We start from the raw sequence: 16,395 nt of genomic DNA on the forward strand, positions 1-16,395 counted from the left end.
ATTCCCAATTTTTATGGACTCCGGTCACAGCCATATATATCACTTAATGATGGAAAACTTTTCAATTTTCCTGTGTAGGCCTTTGGCACAATCCAGCCATTAAATAGGTCAGGGATGAATGTACATAGTTTACTCTCAATCCCATAAAGGAGATGGGAAATCCTGTGTTATGTTGTTACAACAGCTTATTTAAAAAAAGCATAATCAATAAGAAAAAAGGATTGAGCTTCACCTGCATGCCTGATTCTTTTAGCCCATTTAAAAACGTCCCTTTTAATGAAATAAAAATAAAAATCAGCTGTTGATAAAGATGTTTCTCGCCAGTTTAAAAGCCAGTGAACCCAGTAAGTGAACGGATCATAGCTGGTCACCCCTCGCTCCTAATGACCCATGTCAGCATGGGTCACAACATCTGCAAAAGCCTGTGACGGAGAGAAGCAGCGAAACTCTTTTCAAGGCGCGCTGTCAATACGCGTTGAAATTTGGTTATTGCATGATTAGCATGACAAACTGCCTGCAGTGTAATTAGATTAGTGTTCATACATATCAGTGTGAGAAAAGAGAGACCTTTTTTTCTATTTGTTTTTATGGTAAGCATCCAAAAAAATATACTTTCTGAAAGAAAATACAACATGTGTTGGTGGATAGTAAAATATAACAGAGCAGTGACATGTTTACTGTTTTTGTCGACACCTATAAAAGAAATCTAACAATAATGTTTTATCATCAATGGGATGAAATTGAGTTTTTTTGTTAATGATTCCCTTGGTGTAATTCAATCCTGATTAGATGTTCTTTTAATCACTCGGCTCGAAAACCTGAATTAATTACAAATCTGCTACAAAAAAGTGTGTTTTGTCATAAAAATGTTAATTACCAGGGGGTGCTGACCTCCCTTTTGGCGTTGTGTATCCCCAGCTGAGGACAGGGCGTTTGTCCACTGTCGCCACTTAATGACGGTAATATTAAACACTCACAGAATGTTGTCGCGCTTTTGTCTTCATTCATATCGAAATGAAGTTCTTGGAGGCCCACATTTATCAATCACGGCAGGGCTCCAGCTGTTCGCGAGTCTTTGGCCTGGCTTCAACAGCCGGGCTTACAAATTGTCTCTGAATGGAGTCGAGCAAGGCCCCTTCAACCCCCTTTTGTCACTGTCTCCTGACAAATGCTCCTCGGCTGCCTCTCCCAGACACATGCCTCCTTCCTACCTTCTGCTCCGCGCTATCAGATGGCCTGCTTTGCATTCTCGCATGGTTCACTATGAGCGGCTTATTCTCCAGCATAAGACAGGGTTATATCACACTCACAGTTATGGTCTGCATCTACACTGCCAAATACTTTTTTTTTTCTCTGTTTGGCTTTCAACTGGTATAATTATGCAAAAGCGTTGTACTGTTTTCTCAGTTTAGTCAATACGCTTCCTATGAATCTATGAATGGAAGATACTTGCTTGTCTTTACATTTGCAGTGATGTTGTGAAGTGACGGAATTAAACAAAACAAAGTTTTACAATCGGTTTATCTTCCATCAATTTGATGCATGCCATGATTTTGCATGACCAAAAATGTATTTAAACGTGGGATTCTACAAATATAAATGTTGGTTAACAGGAATTTTTAGGGTTGTTTACCGTCTACTTCATTTACTTGCAAATGCAAGTTGATCAAACATGGGTCATTTGATGAAGTCCTTTCAAAGAATTTAGAGAGATTATCAATTTGGATTTTATAGATTGCAACTTCTCTTTCACGTTTTAATCTTTTTTTGGGTCCCCATTGACTTCCACTAAATGTTTGTTGGTCTTCCTGGGGTGCACATCGAAAATTAACAACAATTTGAAAATTAAACGAAAGAAGAAAAAGTAGAAAAAAACAAACATAAACAACAGTAAAATAATAATACATTTTAAAACTTTTTTTTCCTGAAAAACAAATACATTTACATTTTTAGGGTTGTTTACCGTCTATTTAATTTTTGTCTAATTGCTAATGCAAGTTGATCAAACATAGGTCATTTGATGAAGTCCATTCAAAGAATCTAGAGAGCTAATCCATTTGGATTTTGTAGAATGCAACTTCTTTGTTAGTCTTCTCTTTCATTTTTTATTCTTTATTTGTGTTCCCATTGACTTCCACTAAGTGTTTGTTGGTCTACCTGGGGTCCACATTGAAGAGTAAATAACAATTTTAACATTTTAACGAGAGAAGGAAAAAGCAGAACAAACCAAACATACATTTTGTTTTTAAAAGTTTTTTTCCTGAAAAACAAATTTGTTTACATTTTTAGGGTCGTTTACGTCTACTTAATTTCGTCTAATTGCAAATGCATGTTGATTAAACATGGGTCATGTGACGAAGTACTTTCAAAGTATTCAGAAAGCTTATCAATTTGGATTTTGTAGAATATGCGACTTGTTTTTTAGTCTTCTCTTTCAATGTTTATGCTTTCTTTTGTGTCCCCATTGACTTCCACTAAATGTTTGTTGGTCTTCCTGGGGTTCACATTGAAAAATAAACAACAATTTGACATTTGACTGAGAGAAGTAAAAAGCAGAACAAACCAAACAGATAAAAAAAGAAAAGAAAAATAAGTCAACAAAAAATAATCTCGGTTTTCAAAAAGAAAAGACTGTAAAAAGTAAAGTGTAAAAGCCATAGCTAGCTCGATAACGTGTTCCCAAGTGACTGGATAACAACATTTAGAGGAAAACAAAAAAGAAAAATGACAAATCAAATGTCAGCACTAAGAGTTTGTAGTTATTTGTAGCTTAAATCTGAGAGAAAATCCAGCATGTCGAGAGGTAAATAGGAGGATGTGAAGGAACACATAAAGACAAATCAGTCGTCTACTAGAAAAGCTTTGTTCTCTCTCCGTCCGGCATCATTTAGAGCTGTCAAACACCGACTGCCCTCCGCTGACCGACAGCCAGCACTGAACCTACATGTTGAATCATCTGTCAGACTCTCAATAAAACTCCCGCTGACGGAGACCGACAGAGACTGACAAGCTACAAGTGCCTCCAACTGCTGCTCACCAGCACTTTGTAGCTGACAGCAGACAGTTTTTATCCCTGAGTGATTCTGTGTTGAAGGACAGGCAGAGCCACAGTTCTTATAAAAGTTCTTATCAAAGTTAAAAGCAGGACACGTCAGTCTCTGAAGTCTTCACATGAACTAGAAATGATGAAGTTTGTCAAAGAAAGTTGATGGAAATGATGGAGAATAGTAGCAGGAGTTTCTTCCCGATTATTATACTTGGAATATTCTCCGGTGGCTCACCGTTCACACACACCTTCACACAATACATATTTTTTTATTTCACATATTTAATGTGCAACATCAAAGGGTATTTGTTATATTTGTATTTTTTCATACTGTTAAATAAGAGCAATCATCCTTCATTAATTTCTCCTTACTGTGATTGTGGCACAAAATGTCCAGATTGGCTGTGTTTTGTCCAGAAATCTGCACCAAATAAACACGTTTAAAGAAATTCAGTCATGCGTCACATGTTGCTGGACATTTGTAGGAACATGCAAAAAAATACGTTGTTGAAAGTCGTGCATGCTGAGCGTCACAAAAGGTATTGACCTTGAATGGTTAAGGTGAGGGCGGGTCGTCGAGCAGCAGGTCTCGCAAAAGTTTGCGCAAATCCAGGGTTACCATCTAGACACAACCCTTTTTTAATCTTTAAAGGTGTTAAATTCAAAATTCTGAGCATTTCTATTGCCTCCACATGGCTCTCAACATGGCGACGGCTGAGCCAGGAGCTCGCAGCTAACAGTGTAACAACGGCAACACTGCTGAGGGGGAAACCGGAGGGTGGATGCTCAATTCCGCACTGCCGCCATCGATCAGGACTGAGTTATCAGCTGTAACCATCGTAAAGAGCAATGCAGAGCGGTTACCATGAGCTAGCCAGTGGGCCACGCTCACACACATGAACATGCATTAAAAGGCACGTGAAGCCGGCCCGGCTACATCAACAAAGCACAGAGGGAGAGTGACTTCATTCTCTGCTCAGGTAGACGTTACTCCTTTATATCTTTACATAGCAAATAGTTGTTTGCTGCTATATTAATGCTCTGACTATCGTATAGAGAAACTTTAATTAAAGGCTCCTTTGTGCTTCCTACACCATACCTGTACCAGCAAACATACTTTTGTATTAAATGAGAGATGGTTCAGTTTTGGTAACTTTAAAAACATTGGTTACGACGTCAGCAGAAACGTCAGTCAGGGGTTTGGTCAGAGCGATGTCAGTAGCGGCTCAAAGTAACAGGGAAGTTGAACATACATTTTTTGTAAAGCCCTTTGAAGAAATTGTTTTTTAACATCAACAAGGGTTCTTTGAATTTAACCCTTTTTGTGGAAAAAATTGCGAGTAGGCTAGGTAATATTGCTGGAAAATAAGAGAAAATTTCCTATGACAACACTGTTTCATCTGATCATATAGACAAGTTTAATCCAAACCCATTTCCCACTTCAGGTCCTGGCCTTGAAATGCGGTTGCACTAAACTACTCAGTCTGTACAGATTTCATTGCAAAAGAAATGCTGCATCATGTCAAAAAACGGAGGCATTTACCAGCAGATAAAAAATGAAATTGTCATCTGAGAACAAATGAAATGTTCAGTTTGTCTTTTGTATCCATTTCAGAGGAAATAATTAAGACAGATGGGCAGATGAATTAGCTGTCCTCCAAGGTCAAACGCTGATTGCCTTATTACTCTATTATTTCACTCTGGTGGAACTATTACCGCTGACACTTTTTCATGATATTTTTGTACATCCAGAGAGTGAGAGAGATACAAATTGATTGTTTGGCGGCCGAATCAGTCATAGTCATCTTCGGCGGATGGATTAATGGCTTTGATGGCTGTTGCAGGTTGAAGCAGAGAGACTGGCTGGAGACAAGAGAGATTGGTTTGAACCCCAGGGAGCTGAATGGATGTGAGTCGCATGTAAGGTTGCTTGGTTTTGTTTAGAGGGAGGGGCCGGTGAAAAATGTGTGTGGTGGAGTTTGACTCGTCCTCAGGATGCACTTTTGTTCCTTTGCTATTACAAGTGATTGACTACCATGTTCACGCTTCCCCAATGTGTGTCAACCAGACTTAAGATGTCATCTTTAATATCCGGCTTTTTAACTCCGTGGAGTTCGAAGTGTTATATTTCCTGGGGAACAAAACCCTTAAAAGACCCCTAAAGTTTTCATGTGAAGATTATGGTGGAATTGGCATGGGGTTGATGCATTTATGAGGTAAAAATAGTTTAAAGCAAAAAGCATAAAGGGACTATAACTGCATTTTGTTGTGCAACCCTGTGCTGTACAATGGCAATAAATTAACCTTGAACCTTGTAAAACAACTGAATTTGATCCTTAAAAAACCAACGTGAAGCCTTAAATGTTCCTTATGCATCTCAAGCTGCTCTTGCGTTAAATATTAACAGTTTTAATAAAATAATCTAAGGTTAATTCAAGCACCCTGCCCCTTAATCTTGCAAATTATGGGGAATTTGAGGCATTTGAGGCATTCAGAAATTTGATGGACCTTGAGTTGATAATTAGTTGTATGTGTATAGGTGGGATGATTAAGGCTTATTCAGTCTTTTATATGGGGTGTTTGTTTGTTTGTGTTATTGTTTGGCATTGGAATACCACCTGTTTTTTATTATGCTTATTTTTTTTAATTTTTTTTTAAATGTAAAGCACATTCAGTTTCTTTGTAATGAAATGTGTTCTATAAATAAAGCTGCCTTGGCTGCCTAAAAAACTGTCTTTATCACTGTACACTGCATGGTAGCACCTTTATGCAGCACAAATTCATTTTAATTTTTGGCAGTTTTGTTCCAAATAATTCATCAAGCAATAATCCAAAACATCTAAAAGTAATAAAAAAATATTTTTCTTGTGTGACAGAAGATGTGACTAAAATGATGAAACAATAGCTCTGCTTTAACTTGGTGTAAAGACTGAGATAAACTTGTCCACTTAAAGCAAAGAGTCAGTCATAAATATTGCAACTTAGCTTCAAGGAAACTACAAAATTAAAAGTACTGAATTAGCAGAAGTATTAGCAGGGACAGTGTGTAGAATTTGGCGACATCTAGTGGTGTGGTTGCAGATTGCAACCAACTGAGTACCCCTCCATTCACTCCTCCCTTTCCAAGACTGCGGTAACCTGAGCCGCCGAGTGCAAAACTGTGGTAACGTCGTTCGCCTCGCTAAGAGGCCAGTCTTACCATAATAACACTACTTTAGCAGCAACGGAAGTCGGACGATGGCTGGCGGTACCACGGTTTTGCTCTCTGCGGCTCAAGTTACAACAATTTCACAAGCATGTTGGAGAACTACAGTGGCCTTCAGGTAATGTGAAAATGTTAAAGGCTCTCTCTAGAGTCAGTGTTTGGTTTGTCCGTTCTGGGCTACTGTAGAAACATGGCGGAGCAACATGGCGGACTCTGTGAAGAGGACCCGCTCCCTAGATATAAACGGCTCATTCTAAGCTAACGAAAAAACAACGATTCTTAGTTTCAGGTGGTTATACACTAATGAAAACATAGTTATGAATATTATATTCCATTTCTGCTGTTAGATCCTGCAAAATGTTACAAACTGTTCCTTTAAGTGGCAAAAGGACATGTTCTCACTGCGACGAATTGTTCCTGTCGGAGTAGTGTTGATGCAACATGAGCTATGTTCATTCATCAATAATGAAAAAAAGGTGGAGGTACAAATAAAATCATCCCAAACTATATTTCATTGCATGGTGCACAGGTTGAGAAATTAACAAAATCTTCATAGATGATGTCTAAAAAAGACTATTTTATGGTTCCTTAAATGGCAAGTCAGTGATATTTTGTTTCGATAAAATGTACAATATTTCACTATACAGTGCAGTACAATCTATATGTACATATTACTACCTCTTACCAGTTGTAAAATATTCTTAAAGCAGAGGCAATTATACTTTATCTCCTCAAAGAATCTGGTGAAATTATTCATCTCCACCTTGTAATTCCAAATATTTGTTGCAAGCACTTGATTGGGGTCATTGCCTCAGCACTATATCAGGGGAACAAGGAGTCCCATAATGATTTATTACCAGCCCAGCTGCACATATTATTATGAAATGAGTTTATTAGTTTTAAAGCTAGCAGTAATGTGCTTTTGCTTTAGGGGAGCAGGCATGGGTGACGAGAGCCTGCATTAACCACTTGACGTGAAGGCTCCATTGTACTACATGTATCCCTAATTTGGTTCAGTAGCGTGACATCATGCACATTGCAAAACAACTCAGCTGTGGTGCGTGATTGTATGAGTTGGAATAGAGAATGAATCTTGCATTGTTTCCTGTCATGTCTAGTGTTTTCATGCAGACATCTAAAGATTTGCAGGTTTTTTTTTATATAAGAAATAAAAGTTTTCCAATAGAAAAGTGCAGCATGAGGCTCCTCACTTCCTGTTTTCATAGTCACAGGAGAATAATAACTAAACAAGAATGTTGTTATTCTGTAATGGGAGGGAGACTAAATGGTTTCCTCTCACCATTATCAACTCCATTTCTTCCTCCCATTCCTTCTGATGATCAATTAGATCTTAATGGATAGCCTGCTGTGCTGTGAGATGATGACCAACATGTTTTTGTGTTGAAACTAAGTATAAATGACGAAACCACACACAGCAGCCAGCAGCACAGTGAACTGAGCAGCGTCCCGTTCAAATCTGTCTCTATATGTTTCAGTCATTGATTACATCGTTTTAAACGCGTCGTTATTGGATTTGTTTGTTATACTGGAATCATTTATTTCCACTGTGGGGTGTTTAAAATGAATGTTAACGTCTTGAGCCTTAATGAAAGTTTCTATACCAGTAAATCCTTTAAGCGTTGTTACCGTCTGCTGAGATTTGTCTTCAATGTCGACCTGAAATTTGACTTCTCCTCACTTTTTGTGTGAGGAAATATAATTATATGAATATAAAATATAAATGTATTTTTTAAAAGATGATGTTTTTTGACATATTTGTGGCCTCTGGATGGGTGTTTCCCGTGGCAGCAGTTAACTGTCATTTGACGTCCGTTGTTGTAAGGAGATGTGCTATCAACGTACATAACTTCTTGTATAGTCTACGACAGTTGATACAACTAGCCCACATAGTGGCGCTTATTAACGATTTAAGACATTGGCCCCTTTATAATGTTCAACATTTGGGAGGACCCATCTTGCTATTAATTTTGTATTTCATTCGGAAAGTAGAAGCGAGCGAGCTAGGCTAACTCCACATGGAAAGTGGAAGCTTGCTTACGTTATAGCACGGATTCCCTTAGACAGTACCAAAGAAGTGAAAGTCAATTTCAACATCAGTGCCAAGCAGCAAAGCTACGCTTCCGCCATTTTGGACTGAAAGCGACTACCAGACGGCAGTAAAACGTCCGCCTAAAAACTGCCATACTAAAGAAAAACTAAATTATTTCTATTCTATTGTCATTTTTTACCAAAATGGCCTGTGTTGAACAGTACATTAATGTGTAATATGACATATTAAGTTGGATATTTTTCACTATAAACTCTAAGAGTGTGAATAAAGTGATTTTACTCTATTAAGCATCCTTACTGCACAATTTGCCTTTTTAGACCAGAATGGACTCCTAACTGGTCATCCGTCTTCATAATAGAATACAACAGTATAACATGGTGTTTCAGTCCTATTCTCATTTCAACACAAATGGCAAGTCCCTGTTTCAAATGACAGCACCATTAGTAGGATAAATATTCTGAGTGAAAGCAGCTAAAAGCAGCGATATTCACCTGCTAACCCGGCACACATTAAGAGTCCTGCTCACCCTCATAATGCTATAAGTCCTCGCTCACTGCCTCTAACACAAAAGCCTGATCAACATCCAAGGCTGCCGCTTGTCAGCTGAGGAATATATAAAGATAAATGATATTATGTTAAATTCCACTTAATGACAAATTTTTAATTTTCTGAACATGGTCATTTTCTGGCTAGTGAATCAAGTGTAAGGAGCTAATTACGTGAGGATCTGAGCAAAAATAACTCCTCATTTTCAGGGATAATGGAAGAGAAATGTTGTAGATTAATGGCACTATTTATCTTTTTTAAATTTCTATCTTTCTCCGGTGATGGCTGCGCTCCCCAAGGAAAATATTCATAAAATGAAATTGAAGTCGTAACTTAATAGGTTATTAAAATTTTTGAGTGCATATCACTTCTCTTTTCGCAGCGCTGTAAATTTAAATTGAAGTTTGTGGCATTCAGAGTCACCAGTGGAGTTTTTTTTTCTTCTTTTTTTTTTTTATGATGGCACAATAGAGGAGGAACATGCATCTTTGTCAGGAGGTATTTGCTATTCTAATTTTATAGCGGGCCAGATTATCAAAAAGAAATGTCACAGTGTTGGCTGCTGACAACACCTCAGCCTTCAGCCATGTGTTTCCATTAGGGGCCCCGGGCCGTCCAGGGGTTTGTTCCCTCTATTATTTTCCATTTCAGTCTTTTATCTTGATTTAAAGTGAGGCTTGCTGAATATTCTCCCCCCTGCCATTCGATTCCCCTTTTAGGAAGTGAGAAATGCTACACTGTGTAAGGTTTCACAAGAGGGACCGGTGCTCTCTGGGGAGGTGATGTAGATCGGTTCAAGGTGGAATAACTATCTTTAGCCATGCAGCGTGTTTGGAAATGCAGAGAGAGTACCTGGAAGGAACAGAGAGGCAAAGCAACCTGCAGCGGTGTTTCTCTCAAGGTCGTAGGGCAAACCTTTTCCTCTAAGCCAACTTTATGATACATTTTTTACTGAATGCATCCCGGTTATTATGAGGCACGCCACGGTCCAATGAGTTCGTCTCAGTTATTGGTCAACAACAATGAAACTGTTTTTATTTGGCTTTCAGAGGCAAAGTTTTATGTCTTTGTTATGTGTCAAATTTTCTATGAGTGAAAAACATTTGGTTGACATTGGCGTTACCTGCTGTTGTATGAGTAATAATAACAATCATTTCAAAATCAATCATTTTTTTTCCCTTAAAGGAGCTTAATATTGGATTGGGAGCATTTCTGTTGCCTCTCAACGGCTCTCAACATGGCGACAGCAAGCTGCAGCTCGCAGCTAATGGAGCTAACAACGCTCAACAGTGCAAACAACAGCAAAAGGGGGAACCGGAGGGGTGCTACGCTATGCTATATTAATGCTCTGGATATTGAATTTATCACCTTTAAAGGTGCAGTGTGTAGGATCTGGCGGCATCTAGCAGTGAGGTTGCAAATTGCAACCAAGTGAAGCTTCTCTTGTGTGCAAAGCTTGTAGGAGAACTACAGTGGCCGACGCGAAAACGTGAAAGCAAGAATGTCCTTATCTAGAGCCAGGGTCTGGTTTGTCCGTTCAAGGCTACTGTAGAAACATGGTGGACGGCTCCGTGAAGAGGATCGGCTCTACAGTATATGTAGATATAAACGTCTCACTCTTAGGTAACGAAAACACAACAGTTCTTATTTTAAGGTGATTATACACTAGAGAAAATTTCTGCCAGTAGATCCCCCTAAATGCTTCACACTGTTCCTTTGAATATATATTTGTATCTTCTTCTTCTACTCCTTCTTAAAACACAATATGTAGAAAAGTATCGTGGTATTAGTGGTAAACTTTCCCTTTGCCACAAACTGGGCTTCCACTTTTGATAAAGGTGACATATGAAAATTACCTTAACTGCTATTACACCAAATAAGGAAATATTTAATGTTCTATATGTTATCATGCTATGCATGAACACATTTATATTTCTCTTGTAAAAAAGAGTCTCTTGTTGCAAAAAAGTCATTCACAGACAAAGAAATGTGCAGTATGTTGTCCTACATAACTTACAGTGTATATGGAGCTGAACTCTGTCTGACCTCTCATGGACAAACTGTTACAAAACTTCAATAACAGAAATAGTGCTTTGTAAAAAATACTGTCTACATCACTCACAGATACAGATCATATGAAAATCCATCAATGTTTTATAGCTGGGTATATCAGTTCAAAATTATGTTTGTGACCAATTCTCATAATAATTGGAAAAGTAAAGAACCATCAAGGTGATAAAACAATGTAAAGTATGTCTTTTGAGCTGCTAAAGAGCGCCAGAGTTAAATAATGTTATTTACAGTATTACTGTATTTTATATGGAATAGGACAGAAGGGTTTAAAACCTCCAAAAATAACATTTTTAAAGGGTAACTACACATTTTCACCTGTATTTTTGAAAAATTCAAACACTTTTTAGAGGTCACTTGTGCAGCAACATTGTCATTTTCAGTGCAATTATTCTCAATGCAACCAACACATTTAATATTGGATTGAATATATGACGGCTAACCAGCGTGCTATGACCTCATGAATGAGATGTGTTTATCTCCCACAATCAAATACAATTCCAAATCAAATGGCCTTGGGTTTGCCCAAGTCTTCATTCTTTATATACTTCTCCAGCCTGGATGCAGCCCCTTAATTGTGAATCTTCGGCCGGTTATGAAACACTAATAGTTTTAGTGAAGTCAGAGCGTCAGCCGAAGACAAGAACCGAGGCCTATTATATCGTTTGACTGCTTCAAGACAAACTGGAGCGTCGGGATGCTCCAAAACACTCAGCCCCGCACAAAAAGGCGAGCTGGAGCGCCTGTCAGTCAATCATCCTCTCCAGCAGACTCATATTACTTACAGTCTGAGAAATTGTGATACGGAGGTCTCCAGTTGGTTTGAAATTAATAACATTTTGTTCCCCCATTTCAAAAACGGACACAGCGCAAATTTATCATTTCTTGGGCACGGAGGCTGTGTAGCATCCCCTTAAGGACCCCTTTCTTTTTTTTCCTTTTTTCAATTTCTATTTAGAAATTCTGCAAGCTCAAAAACCTTAAAGTATAACATATAGGAATGCTCATACAATCCTGACCTGTTTATGCGGTAGGTATAACGCTGATAGGCTGTCAAGCCCCCAGCGAAAAGGCCCAGAATGAAGCGAGCTATCCTTTAAATTGCCGGGGTGATATTCGCAGATAATAAAAGAAATAAATCAGACAATGGGGCTGAATATTTCATTTTTTATCCATATTCCTTATGGGCAAAAAAATGATACAGAAATGTAAAAACAGCAATTCCACTTTACCCCCTCTGGAATTGTAACACTTGAGATGCTGTTTTCGCGTCTGAAGACAAAGTGCATGCTTTCCCCTCAGCCTGCAACAGATAAATCTAATAGGCAGCCAGAATTACTGGTTGTAATGTTGTGTAGTCTTAACCTAGTCTGCTCTCTCACTATTTTTATTTCTGTCAATCTCTCAAACTAATGGATACTCTGCAGAAATAGCTGGGGACTGCTTTCTATTTATAGATTTATAGAATGTAGCACAAGGCCAAAAAGAGGTTAGACATCATGACGACTCTGAATGTGACATTTTACCTTCTGGTTTCTTTTGAAGAAAGTGTGCTTAAGAGTACTAAAGTGTATATATATGGCACAAATCTACAATGATCTATTTACTGACAACATGCTCTCTTCTTCCAGCTTCAATAACAGGAAATGTGTTTTGTAATGACCTAATAAGTCAGAAGTTTATAGCACTGTTAATACATTAAATCATATGTATGTCATTTTCTCACTTAAAGGGATAGTTCAGGTGTTTTGAAGTGGGGATGTATGAGGTACTTATCCACAGTCAGTGTGTTACCTACAGTAGATGACTGTCTGCACGACCCCAGTTTGGAGAAGCAGACAGGAGAAAAGTAATGTACTGCTGTGGACGGGGCCGGCAGCAAAACGTATTTTAGCCACCTAAAAGAAAGGTTAACGTAAAAAGTGTACGCTTTTAGAATATTTTCGCCGGTTTACCTTGCTGTGAGACAGCTAGGCTATACAGTCTATAGGTCTTTGCACACCAAGTCCGTATTTTTCATATGCGTTTTTTTAATCCGCCATCAGATAAAAAAACGTACAGCACAGAAACCTTGCACACTGAGTCCAATGCGTTTTAGTATTTTATTTGTTGCAAAAATTCGCAATACGAGACAAAACTGAATTAATTAGTGCAATGGATATCGCTAGTCCAAAACGGGTCTTATGAATGAATGACATAAGCAAGAAGCTATCGTTTAGCTGCCAAGAGCACAATAACTACTGTCTAATCTTTCCTACATTCTTTGTTTTGTGAACATTCCTGATTACAAGCTGTTCTGCCACAATCTATCTTTAATTTCCGCATCTCTGTATTATTTTATTTCTTTATTGTAAAGTGCTTTGTGCTGGAAGACAAAGTGAATATTTATTATGCCATTTTGGATGATGACGTTTGCACAGACAGTGGCTCTGAGTAGTCAAACAACCCTCTTTTGCCTTTTGACGGATGCGAAAAAATGCCAAACTCAAACCCGTAAACGAAAGCTTTGCATGTGTTGATTGGCACAACATGAGGTCATATTTATTTTTAAACGTGTGACAATTTCGGACAAAAAATACGGACTTGATGTGCAAAGGCCTCATGTTTCCGACAAGGCACTGAAGTCGTTATCTATGCTCTCAACGAAGCAACCAGACTCCATTGTTTGTGTTATTGTGTGACTTTGGTTAGTTTGGATCAGAAGAGACCAGAAACATCTGTGTTCTGCGAGGTAAAATTACAGTTTTTTTCAATGGAGTCTGGTGGCTTTGGCGAGTGCATAGATGGAAACAACGGCTTCAGTTCCTCGTCGGAAGGGGCTGTCTGATGGCAAAGTAAATTGGTATAAATATGTACATATATATAATATGAATGTCATCTAATGTAGGTAACACACTGACTATGGATAAGAACTTCATACAACCCCACTTCAGAACACCCGAACTATCCCTTTAAGAGTATTAATATCCGTTTGCTGAGTCTGTGTCTCCATTGTTAACCCAATCTAATTTAACCCCATTATCACATTAATAAGATGTTTTTCACCCTGTGAGTCCCACACAGAGAAACACGGCGTCCTGCTGCTGCTGCTGTGTGATGGGTCTTTTGCTACACGAGGCCCAGAGCACATCGCTCATCAGCGAAGCCGCTGTACATTATGTTTCGTGAGATGACACCTCAGACCTCCCACAACCCCTGGGTGAGATTTCCTCCCCTCTGCAGTGGCACTTTAATCTTTATTTCGTCATGTCCGTCCTCCCCGACCTCTAATATACTGTCTCATTTCTTCTTTGCCCATTTTCTGCTAATTCACCACCATCTGCCTTAGCATCTGTTTGAAGGGAGGGGAAAAAAAAAAAAAAATCTTCAGGAAAAAGTCTGTTTCTTTCTTTCTTTCTTTCTTCTTCTAACTTTCTCTCTCTTGCTCATTGTGTCTCCCACCGTCTTTGTCAGAGCCGAAGCCTCCGCCCCCTCTCTGTCTTCCTTTTTCGCATAAGCCTCCTCAAACCCTTTTTAAGGTCTAATGCTACATGTAAACCTCGGACCTGCTTCCTCTCTTGTTCATGGAGGCCCCCCAAAGACGACGAAAAAAAAAAAAGGCAGAGGAGGGGAGGGTAAAGGGTGGGGGTCATATCCTTTCCATGTCCAACCGCTTAGTCAATAACCACTGTCAACAGGAGTGCACAAAAGATCAGAAAAGTGCAATTGTAATTTTCGGACAATGGCAGGGAGCTCTCATAAGGCCCGGCTGAAAAAGGGACACCACCTCCCCCCGTCTCCCCCCTCTCCTCTCTCTGGCTTCCTCTTTGAGCGTCTCTGACAATAGGGAAGCCTGCTGCATTGCCGGGGAGAGCCACGGGATCACCTCAGTCAGCCTGCGGATTACAGACATTCTTTGGCAGGGCCAGTGTTGCTGCGGAGAGCCCGGGTCCTCGCGGGCCCTCAGAGGCTGCAGCACCGCCTCGGGCCCCCCCACCCCCGCCTCCCCACCTCCCTTCCTTTTTTGTATTGTGTTCACATGTTTGACAGACACAGAGCCCATAATAATCTCTTTCCCGCAGGGACCTGCACCATTTGTTTGGCAGACCCTACAAACAGTTCCAATCCCTTTTCTCCCTGCCTTGTCTTCGCCGCTGTAGCCCTTCGCCATCATCTAATTAATGCAGCCTCCCTTTTCATCTCCACTTCCTGTTCATTGTTTGATCCTCTCCCCCCTCCTCTCTTAAATCCCAGATTTAAAAGTCACAGCCTCCGCTGGTTATCATACCATATTTGAGTGGCTGGGGGATTAAAAAGGTGTCTTTTTTACTGTGGATTATGACTTTCTTACATATTCATTGTTTTACCATTACTTCTCTTAATGTCCTCAGAAATGTAGTTAAAGAGGTCAGGATTGGTTTTAAACAGAGTAAAAAAGGATTAACCAGTTCATGCTCGCCTTTTATTTGGAGCGGCTTCATGGGATTTAATTTGCAGCTAATTGTGTACTTTCTCATTGTTCATGACATTAGCATTTTAATTAGGATATCCCAAGACACATATTCATATTCCGAGACTATATGCCTGAAACAGAGTAGATAGCTGTTACATAATGATATATTATTCAGAGTGATCACCACGACAACAAGACACTATAACAGCCGTATTATAAGAAAGGCGTTCAGAACAGTAAAAGGGCTGTAGCATGGATTTAAAAATAGGTTAAAATTCCTCGATTGCAACTTCATGCCCACTAAGAAGTTTTTGACCAGCCTGCAAATTTGTATTTTTTTTTTTTAATATTTAGCATTTCATTTAACTGTGAATAGGGTAAAAAATTATATTGCTAATAACTAATATCGCTAAACTAATAGATATTGCCATGAAACTTCCCCAGTTGATTACTTACATTAAATGAAGCATTATCTTGTCAAATATGTGCTAATTTGCATACAATACGATAAAATGACAATAATAATATAGAATAACATTAATAAGAAAGAAAGACAAGATAAAATGACAATAAGTGTTAGATAAAAAAAAAGTAATGACATAAATCAAATGAAATTCAGTACTATATAGATGAGGAAAATGAGGATTGTGTGTGAAAGTGAGTGACAGTATTTACACTTAATTACATTTCTTGAAACACAAAAGTGCCTGCAGTAAGTCCAAGGAACCTTTGGGTTCTCTTTAAGATGAAAAAACAGGTAACGGAATAAAAACCTTTATGTAGTTTGGCATATAAATGGTTTCAAAATGTTGTCAACATCACAAGATCAGATGTAACAAAAACAGATTCTTAACTCAAAAAAATACAAACTCTTTAAGTGTTGTTCTTTTACTACTTTGAATATTATTGCTTTATTACTTTTCCCTGCTACATCTCCTTATTGCTATTATTGTTTTAATTAATTATTTCAACTAACAATTATTATAGCTGCCAGAAATACAGTAATACTGTTATTGATTGTTGTG

This window comes from Sebastes fasciatus, chromosome 20 (assembly GCF_043250625.1).
Source record: "Sebastes fasciatus isolate fSebFas1 chromosome 20, fSebFas1.pri, whole genome shotgun sequence".
Classification (NCBI taxonomy): Eukaryota; Metazoa; Chordata; class Actinopteri; order Perciformes; family Sebastidae; genus Sebastes; species Sebastes fasciatus.